Here is a 10,647-nt window from a genome sequence, read left to right on the forward strand (position 1 = left end):
TTAATTTTTGGGTGAACTATATCCCTTTAAAATCTCATCATATAATGCCAGGATCGCATAATAGCCAACTAGTGCACATGCTTTATCATTAACTATTAGCGTTCATTTAAGACACAAATAACTGTGTTGACGTGGTCGGAGACAGGCATTTTGACACATAACTATGTGTGTTCGAACGTTTAAACACAAGGCGCGAAAAATAACTCCAGTCAGGCGCTGTACGAACAAGTGTGTTCCTCATGTATCAGAAACCGTCTTAACGCGCACATTTGCCAAAATTAATTCTGCCCCACTGCTTAATGTCCCTGAACAGTTAAATTAGTTTTTAAACCACAATGCTTAAAATGCGTTTAAATGAAAAGCTTACATCATGATGCGCAAAATTAATTTATCAACCCATAAGCGAATATACTAGGCCTATCCACCTTTTTCTTGTCGTAAAAATGGCCGCTGCCATTTGTAAATTCTATGGGTCTGGCTTCCGGTCTCATCTGCGTCCACTCCGTCCAGCTATTTTTATCTGAACAAAACAGTTCGTTTTGCTGCTTGATATTGAAAGTTGGTGTGTCTTATCATATTATTTTAATGTATTATCTGAAATTATAAACACACTGGTTTGTTGTGCAAACAGTTTTACCGTTTACTGCACAGTTATTCTCCTCGTTATTTACCTATAGCGGCTAATGAACCGGAAGTCTCACCCATAGGCTTACTTCCGCGTTGAAGAAAAAGGTGGATAGAGTTTGTTCAAACACAAAAGCACTGTACATCTATCAAGTTAATAATCAAACTAACCTAAAATCTGTGGGGATGATGACGCTGTGTTTTTATCTGCTCCATATCTCCGGTCCATTTGGTTCCACAACTCCCACTCCATCATCAGCTTTAGTAATATAACCTAGCTGTGGATTTTAGTGACTAACTCATGTTTTCCCCTTTCTCCTCATTTTTTTTCTCTCACTATTTTTTTTTAGAATAGTTGACATTTATACTTATCGAAGATTGTTCTTTGCATGACCGTTTCTAGATTAGCCTACTCCAGAATGAAGTGAAGAGAGGTAAATGCAGACATTAGGTGCCGCGATCACCTGATAGATAGGCTACCTGCACAGTTCGTTCAATAGTCAAATACATAATAAATGCATTTGATTGTTAAAACAAATTCAAATGTCACATTTTAATCTCTAATGGTAATGCATGGAATTTACGGAAAACTCTAAATATTAGCGCTAAAAAGTGAGGGGTGTGGTGGTGCTTTGGCGATCGGTGCTACCGATGTCCGTCAATCTACTCCACAGCCAATCATGGGCCCCCTCCTGGCTCGGGCCCCGGGGCTTCAGCCCCGCCTAGCCCAATGGTTAATGCGGCCCTGATGATCACCCAACCGCTGGACATTTGGGGACGACAAAAACTGTGGCAAGATTAGAACACCGATTTTTCTGGGCAAAAATGTCGTCAGAGGCCAAAAAGTATGCAATCTCTTGAGCTGTTTGCCAGTTCACTAAACCTAGCCAAAGGAAACCTGCTGGGTTTATGATACCGATTTGCCCCCAAAGACCCTGGGAGTACACTGGACGCAACTGCACAGGTAGCGGCAAACAAGCTGCTCAGTGAGGTTTTTGCATGACATGGTGCCCCTACATACCTGATTTCGGACAGAGGGTCCCCTTTTGTTAGTGAACTTTTCAAAAATGTACTCTCTGCATTGGGCTCTGAACACAGACTCACGACTGCGTACCACCCCCAAACTAATGCAACAGAGAGGGTGAATCGCACCTTGAAGACTGCGGACAACCAGCTAGCAGTGCATTACAATAGTCCAGTCTAGAGGTCATGAATGCATGAACTAGCTTTTCTGCATCAGAAACAGGTAACATATTTCGTAACTTGGCAATGTTTCTAAGATGGAAGAATGCTGTTTTTGTAACATGGGAAATATGATTTTCAAAAGACAAGTTGCTATCTAATATAACACCCAGATTTCTGACTGTAGAGGAAGTAACAGTACATCCGTCTAGTTGCAAATTGTAATCCAAGAGATTCTGTGTACTGTCTTTTGGTCCAATAAGTAATATCTCTGTCTTGACCAATCATTTTCTCCTATTAAATTCGGATATCTAATCTTTTACATTTTTAACACTCTCTGTTAGCTTAGATAATTTAGAAGTTTCATCTGGTCTTTTTGAGATATATAGTTGGGTATCATCAGCATAACAGTGGAAACTAATCCCGTATTTTCTAATAATATTAATAAGGGGCAACATGTATACTGAAAATAGCAGAGGACCTAGGACAGATCCTTGTGGCACTCCATATTTTACTGGTGATAATTGAGATGACTCCCCATTTAAATTAACAAAATGGTAGCGATCATACAGGTAGGATCTAAACCATCTTAAAGCCTGCCCTTGAATACCTGTATAGTTTTGTAATCGATCTATGAGTATGTCATGATCTATAGCAGGGGTGGCGAACGTCGGTCCTGGAGAGCCGCAGCCCTGCAGAGTTTTGCTTCAACCCAAATCAAACACACCTGAACAAGCTAATCAAGGTCTGAAGGGTTACTGGAAAGCTACAGGCAGGTGAGTTTTAATTAGGGTTGGAGCTGAACTCTGCAGGGCTGCGGCTCTCCAGGACCGGAGTTCGCCACCGCTGCAATAGAACAAAGAAATTGACCTGCTAACACTTAAAGCACTGAATAAGAAATATATTGTATAAAATAAATAGACTACAAATAGACTGAATAGTCTTCACTGTGTCAATTCAATATACATTATTTTACAAAAGCGATTCGGTCAAGGACAGTGAGGGATTTTCTTTCTAATGTATAATTTACATTATTGACACAAATGGCAACAGCAGCTATATTAGGCTGCTTTGGAGGAACAGTTCACCCAAAAATTAAAGTTATGGTATTGTTGTTCTAAACCTGTATGAGTTTCCTTCTGCTGTTGAATGCAAATGCTTATATTTGGAACAATAGCCTACTGGTAACCAAACAGTTTCTGTGCCCCATGACTTCCATAGTATAAAAAAACACTATTGGAGTCAACAGGGACCAGAAACTTTCTGGTGGTTAACTTACGAATATTCTTCTAAATATCTTCTTTTATGTTGAGGAGTACAAAGAAATTCATACAGGTTCAGAACAACTTGAAACTGAGTAAATGATGACATTATTTTAATTTTTGGGTGAACTATATCCCTTTAAAATCTCATCATATAATGCCAGGATCGCATAATAGCCAACTAGTGCACATGCTTTATCATTAACTATTAGCGTTCATTTAAGACACAAATAACTGTGTTGACGTGGTCGGAGACAGGCATTTTGACACATAACTATGTGTGTTCGAACGTTTAAACACAAGGCGCGAAAAATAACTCCAGTCAGGCGCTGTACGAACAAGTGTGTTCCTCATGTATCAGAAACCGTCTTAACGCGCACATTTGCCAAAATTAATTCTGCCCCACTGCTTAATGTCCCTGAACAGTTAAATTAGTTTTTAAACCACAATGCTTAAAATGCGTTTAAATGAAAAGCTTACATCATGATGCGCAAAATTAATTTATCAACCCATAAGCGAATATACTAGGCCTATCCACCTTTTTCTTGTCGTAAAAATGGCCGCTGCCATTTGTAAATTCTATGGGTCTGGCTTCCGGTCTCATCTGCGTCCACTCCGTCCAGCTATTTTTATCTGAACAAAACAGTTCGTTTTGCTGCTTGATATTGAAAGTTGGTGTGTCTTATCATATTATTTTAATGTATTATCTGAAATTATAAACACACTGGTTTGTTGTGCAAACAGTTTTACCGTTTACTGCACAGTTATTCTCCTCGTTATTTACCTATAGCGGCTAATGAACCGGAAGTCTCACCCATAGGCTTACTTCCGCGTTGAAGAAAAAGGTGGATAGAGTTTGTTCAAACACAAAAGCACTGTACATCTATCAAGTTAATAATCAAACTAACCTAAAATCTGTGGGGATGATGACGCTGTGTTTTTATCTGCTCCATATCTCCGGTCCATTTGGTTCCACAACTCCCACTCCATCATCAGCTTTAGTAATATAACCTAGCTGTGGATTTTAGTGACTAACTCATGTTTTCCCCTTTCTCCTCATTTTTTTTCTCTCACTATTTTTTTTTAGAATAGTTGACATTTATACTTATCGAAGATTGTTCTTTGCATGACCGTTTCTAGATTAGCCTACTCCAGAATGAAGTGAAGAGAGGTAAATGCAGACATTAGGTGCCGCGATCACCTGATAGATAGGCTACCTGCACAGTTCGTTCAATAGTCAAATACATAATAAATGCATTTGATTGTTAAAACAAATTCAAATGTCACATTTTAATCTCTAATGGTAATGCATGGAATTTACGGAAAACTCTAAATATTAGCGCTAAAAAGTGAGGGGTGTGGTGGTGCTTTGGCGATCGGTGCTACCGATGTCCGTCAATCTACTCCACAGCCAATCATGGGCCCCCTCCTGGCTCGGGCCCCGGGGCTTCAGCCCCGCCTAGCCCAATGGTTAATGCGGCCCTGCATAGACCTTATTTAAAATGGGTAATCTGGACAAAACTAGCTATGGAAATACCTAAAATAGAGCCAACAAACATTATATAGACTAGACTGCTCTATAAAAGTGTAATATGTCTCCCTTTATTAATATTAATAAACCATAAAATCATTCAAAGCTTGAAAAAATCTAAGCTTTCCTTGGCCAGTAATAATGAAACACTCTATAAAACGTAGGTAATTACATGAAGAAAAATAAAAAATAAAATGCAACCACAAATTGTACAAAAACATTGTTTTATTTAATGAAAAACTTTACCTCTAAAAAGACAATTCAGTTCAATAACTTTGTAAAGTTAATATTTACAAATGAATTAGTTCAATTCAGCCATAAGGAATTTTATAGCACACAAAATTTTAATTATTCACTTTGTGGCAGCTTTATGTTGATTTAATAAAATTAAATATCAGTGAAAATGTTGCAAAATTAATGCATTATGAGACAAAGTCTTGGCGATAAAGCAGCTCTGGAGAAAACAGTGATATCATGATCCAGCTCAACTCAGTTCATGTCTTGTCATTATGCAATAGTGTCAGTGCAATCAAATCAATATTATTCTTGAATATTCAGTGTCTTTTAAACCCCAGCTAAGCAAGCCAGAGGTGACAGTGGAACCCAAACTCCAGCAGGTGACTGAAACGAAGGCAAAACAGCTTGGGAGAAACCAGGAGCAGTCAGCTCAGCTCTCCTCTGGTTAAATGAACAAAGATGGGGTGATTATGATCTCAGGCTGCATCACTAGTGAGACTGTGGACTGACGTCACTCAGAATACTTCATCCAGCTCCTGCTGCTTGACGATCAGGATACGTCATGCTGTCATTTGATCAGAGGAGAAGTTGTAGTCTGTCCAGCAGGGCTGCCGTTTAGCCAGTAGTGGACGACTGGATTAACAGTGACTATAAGCAGGATAAAACTGCACTGTGGTCCTAGCAGCTCCTGGCCTGACACGTTCATTGCTGGCCATAGGGGTCTGTGCAGAGGACTTGTCTGTTTCTCGTGGTCTTTGCTGATGCCAGTCCAGTCGTGATGTTCACTTGTCGTGGTCTTCGCTGACATTCAGGGCTGCGTTGTGGTCGTCTCACACAGTATCTTAGTATTTTTTCATTTCATATAAATTATCTGAAACAACATTACAAGAGGTGAGGAATATATTTGTCAAAATATAAACAAAAATAGACTTGAACTAATATTCCAGAACCAAAATTAAATGAGAAATATAGCATAATATTGCCTGCAGTTATTCCTGAAGAGGGGTGAAAAATTACCTAACGTTACATATACACTCAGGACTAACTGTTACCGCGTCTCACAGAAAGAAGGAGATCCCGTCTAAATAGGCCTGATATTACTCAGATCTACGATAATGCTAATGTGCTGAAGAGTTAACGTCCCACAATGCAATTTCACAATTAAAAATGCCAACAAAGCAATCAACTACTTTATGAACCTTAATGATTTACTAACCTTATTAACCTAATGAACGGTCCTCTTCAAACTGGCCGGCCGCAGCTTCAGCGCTCTGAGGAGGATTTGAGTTCAGAGATGCGACTGCTAGAAGACAGCGAATCCGCCCAGCCTCCGGAATGAGTCCGCTAGTTTATTTTATATGTACTAAAACAACATTACGAGGAGAGCTGGGGAATATATTTGTCGAAATATAATTGAAAATAGACTTGAACTAATACTCTAGAACCCAATTTAAATGAAAAAAAAAGTGTATTCTCGCCTGCAGTTATTCCTGAAGAGGGGTGAAAAATTGCCTAACGTTACATATACGATTTAAAGCCGGATCCCATCCAAATAGGCCTATTATTAATATGTTACTCAAATCTATGATAACGCTAATAATGCTAAAGAGCTAACCTTAACTGGACAATCCACAACGCAATTTCAAAAATTAAAAACTACAACAAAGCAATTAACAACTTTATTAATGTTAATGTTACTGTACAAATAAAGCATATTTAAACAGTGTTCTTACCGAGTTCAGTCTTCTTCAACCTGGCCGGCCGCAGCTTCTCCACTCAGAGGAGGATTTCTGAGACGGCACCGGTTAAAAAACAACAACAACAAAAAGCGCGTCCGGATTGCTAATCTGCGCCGTGTCCGTAATGAGTCCGCTAACTGACAGCGCGCTGTCCGGAGGCGGGGCATGTTCTGGCGAATGACCGAACAGAGTCTGACAGTACAGCGGAGCTGCCGACTTGAGGGCGGATCCGCCCCGGAGTCTGTTGCTATCAGGGATGTAAAGGATATGCGTGCGGCCCGCGAGACTTGCACTTGGACCCGGTGGAAAAAAAGGTTGAGAACCACTGGTATAACTGAATGCACCAAACTGAATTTTGAATATTAAAGCACATGTGGTTTGAAAGATTATTTACGTATTATTATTTTCCCATTTAATTCGAGCACATTAAGTGGCTGTGTCCAGTATAATTGAAATTTAAAGTGTGTATCATCCTAATTAAAGAGATAGTTTACCCACAAATGAAAATCATTGACTCCCTTTATGTCGTCTACACGTGACACACCTGTTGGTTTTGATTACCAGCATTCTTCAAAGTATCTTCTTTTCAGTTCTGCAGAAAAACTAAAGTCAGGGGTTTGAAGAAAAAAAAAAGAGGGGGAATTGATGTAATAATGTAAATGATGACAGAATTCTGGGTTAACTATACTTTTAAGTAAATTAGTAGAAACACTTCTCACTAGTCATCACTGTGCAGAAAAATAACAGTGAATGCCACAATAAAATGCTTGAAAAATACACATTCAGTAGATCCATAGCTTCCTGTTGGTCAGTTTGTCTCTTTAGCTAAGAATCCCCCCAATTGTTGCAGAAAACATTACATTCTGTATAATCATAGTCAGTGCAGACACGTAGGCTACTTGAAGTTACTTTCTCATGGACTCTAACTGCTTGCTAGTCCAGTCAGAGTAGTATAATAAAGATGAAGTCTGTCTGACTCCAAGCACTGCTCGGTGTTCACAGCTGTCTGAGGAACTTCTGCCATTTATTCCGCCATGACACTTCTCTCGGTTACTACAACACATTGTTAAAAGACATTTGTGGCACATTTAAGATAAATATTTAGTTATTCCTGTATGTTTCTACATGCTAAGTGAAGAAGCAACTAAAGTAGCAACACAACTGTGATTCTGTGTTTTCTTGAAGTCAGTTGCATGTGTTTTGGTAGTCTGCTTAGAGCAACTGTAAAAGCAGGACACAGCTACTGCAAATTATCTCAGACATATTGATGCATATATATTTGATTGCAGTACATTGTCATCATCGTAAAAATCACTACAACTAGCTTATGTAGCGTCTGGACCAATCAAACACACAATTTTTCATTTGATTTAACAAATAAGTTATTCATTAGATTAACAAATCGTCCCAGACCCCTCACCCAATAAACTGGGTGCCAGGATGTCTGCGAACGACACCAGGCCCCCCTGGTCACCATGGCAACCAATGCTGATATCACTGGTTTTATGGCCCAAAGGAATGTGAGTAGAAAAAATCACTTCCTTTTCCATAGGAAGAGACACAATGCACAGTAGAAATGGACTCTTCTCTAATTAATTCATAGGAAAACCTTTCTTTGAATGAACACACATATCCTTCAGGTCATTGTGTCTGTTGTCTTTGATATTTTATGCTGTTTTATGCATGTTTATGATGGAACCACTCGTTCCTGTCATCTTACCTATATGTAATCCTACCATGTTTAGTATCTATGAATTCGTCTTCAGATGATCTAAACGAGTGTATATTATATGTTGGTACATAGGCAATATATTAGTGTCCTGAGAATCTTTAGTAATTTCGATTCAAGTTCCATATGCAAATTACCATGCTTCCACACAAAGGGTCATAAAACTCCCCAGTATTTCCAAACTCCCGCTTGGGATTTCAGCCTTTCTCATTGGACAAGCCCACCTTGAGAGGCGTGAATCTTCTCAGACCTTAAAGGCCTCACACCAGTGACCCGCCTCTAGTCTGCGGTTTGGTTGGATTCTGAGAAGACGAAAATGTGAGCTACAACGCTCCAGGACAGTTTGTGCCAGGCCTCAGGCCTCAACTTTTCCATTCACTAAGATTCTCTGACTCAAACTAGTTCTTTTTCATCAACCAACTTCAGCAAAGATCAACTTGAGCCTTCAGATTGCATCAAGCCTCTCTTTCAGACAGACGAGACGTGCAAGTATTCAAACTTAGTCTTATTAATTGATACATTAGGTATCATTCACACCTTTTTACAAAGGTGTGTTTGAACTAAGAATCTGATGTTTCCTTCCTTCAGTTCCTATCTGCTGAATATCAAATGGTACCATAGCTCCATGCTTTATTTCTCTCCTCTTTACTGCTTAAGCTTTAACCCTTTTCCTATACCAACTGTATGCGTGTGTGTGTGTGCGCGCGTGTGTATGTTAGACTAGTTTAAGTGTTTATGTAGTATGTTAGACTAGTTTAAGTGTTTATGTAGTTAATAAAGTCTTGCTTGTATCACACTTGATGTTGTTCATTGTTTGCTCATAACTGGAGTCCCTTAATCATGCAGATTTATGCTACAGGCTCTGTGTAGATCTGTACAGTAAGAAAGTTATTTCCTTTAACCAGGAAATTAACGTTCTTAGAATTGACAGAGAGTTGACCCTGAGAGGTCAAGTAAATACTTACAGCGGATTTAAATATTTATAATTAATTATAACTAGTTATGATTAATTATTCATATTTCCCCATGAGCTGATTCGCTACACTTATATATTTACGTTCTTCTATAGAATTGTAATATTAATAGTACAAACAGGTCCTCTTCTAACATCCTTGAAGTAATTACATTGTTACATTCATAAAAATAAGAATGTGGAAACTAAAACTACAAACCTTTCTCCTTGTATGCGCTGCTGGACCGTCATCGTCCTCCTCAATATGAAATATTGTTACTGAAAAGTGTTAAACATAATTAAATTATTTATTTACTTTTCCAACAAAGGCAGGGTTTCTGCGGGGCATTGAAAATCATTAAAATTCATTAAATGACCTTTAATAACAGTCATTCAGGACTTTCGTTCAAAAACTCGGGAAGTCTTAATTAATTTAAAATCATTTTTTGTATAATTAATTCATTTAAATTAATGTTTTTAATAGACACATTTATAACAGAACCTCAAGTAAACTACATGTTATTTTGTTTAGTCATATACAGGTGGGAGCTTTTTCAATTTATTACTCGGAACAACTTATTAGCCTGCAACACCTTTAAAGACTTATTCAGGGAAGTACAGCAGGATGCAGGAAATGGTTGAGTATTATTTTAGGTATAAAATATCATTATTGTAATGCTTGTAATGTCCATTTATAGTCTTAACACAGCAGCTTGGCTCCTTAAATGTTTAAAAACCAGCTAATTTCAAAACGCTGGCGTCACGTGGGTCACCTGCAGTGTAAAACGCTCAAAGCTCAAGATGTTCGGATAGACATTCGGTCGACGGTTAGACATTCGATCGGTCGGTCGTTCGAACGTTTGATTTTAGCATGGAATACGATTCATATATTTCTCTGTTCACGCTCCACTTCATCTGCCAGTGAATTCAACAATCTTATCAGATCTCCAGCCGCCATGTTTCAAACGATCCAAACGTACCACGTTTCCGCCAATCCCTGCCTTGAAGCAATGATTGATGGAGGGTGGGCGTGGTCAGCTCGGAATGTATTTTCAAATTGAATTTTGCTACAAGTATCCCTCCGCGTCATGATGAAAATGCAATCGTAAGTGTCCTAACTGTTAGTCTAAATGCATTTAGGACAAATAACATTTAAATGATCATTTTGCTACTATTTCTGCTTGGACATGTTACACATATCAAATCAATTTGGGTTATACATTTTCATTTTAATTTCTCAACATATAAAGCGTTAAAACAGTATGCACTTTAAATATTAAGACTATTGTTGGAAATGGCAAATGTAAATAATATAATTTCATTTAAATTTTCCTTCTGCACCAAACTTTGCACATGTGGGTAATGGAAAATGTAAATTTAAATACAGAAAT

The sequence above is a fragment of the Sinocyclocheilus grahami genome, unplaced genomic scaffold, assembly GCF_001515645.1.
Source record: "Sinocyclocheilus grahami isolate Dianchi unplaced genomic scaffold, SAMN03320097.WGS_v1.1 scaffold1634.1, whole genome shotgun sequence".
Taxonomy (NCBI): domain Eukaryota; kingdom Metazoa; phylum Chordata; class Actinopteri; order Cypriniformes; family Cyprinidae; genus Sinocyclocheilus; species Sinocyclocheilus grahami.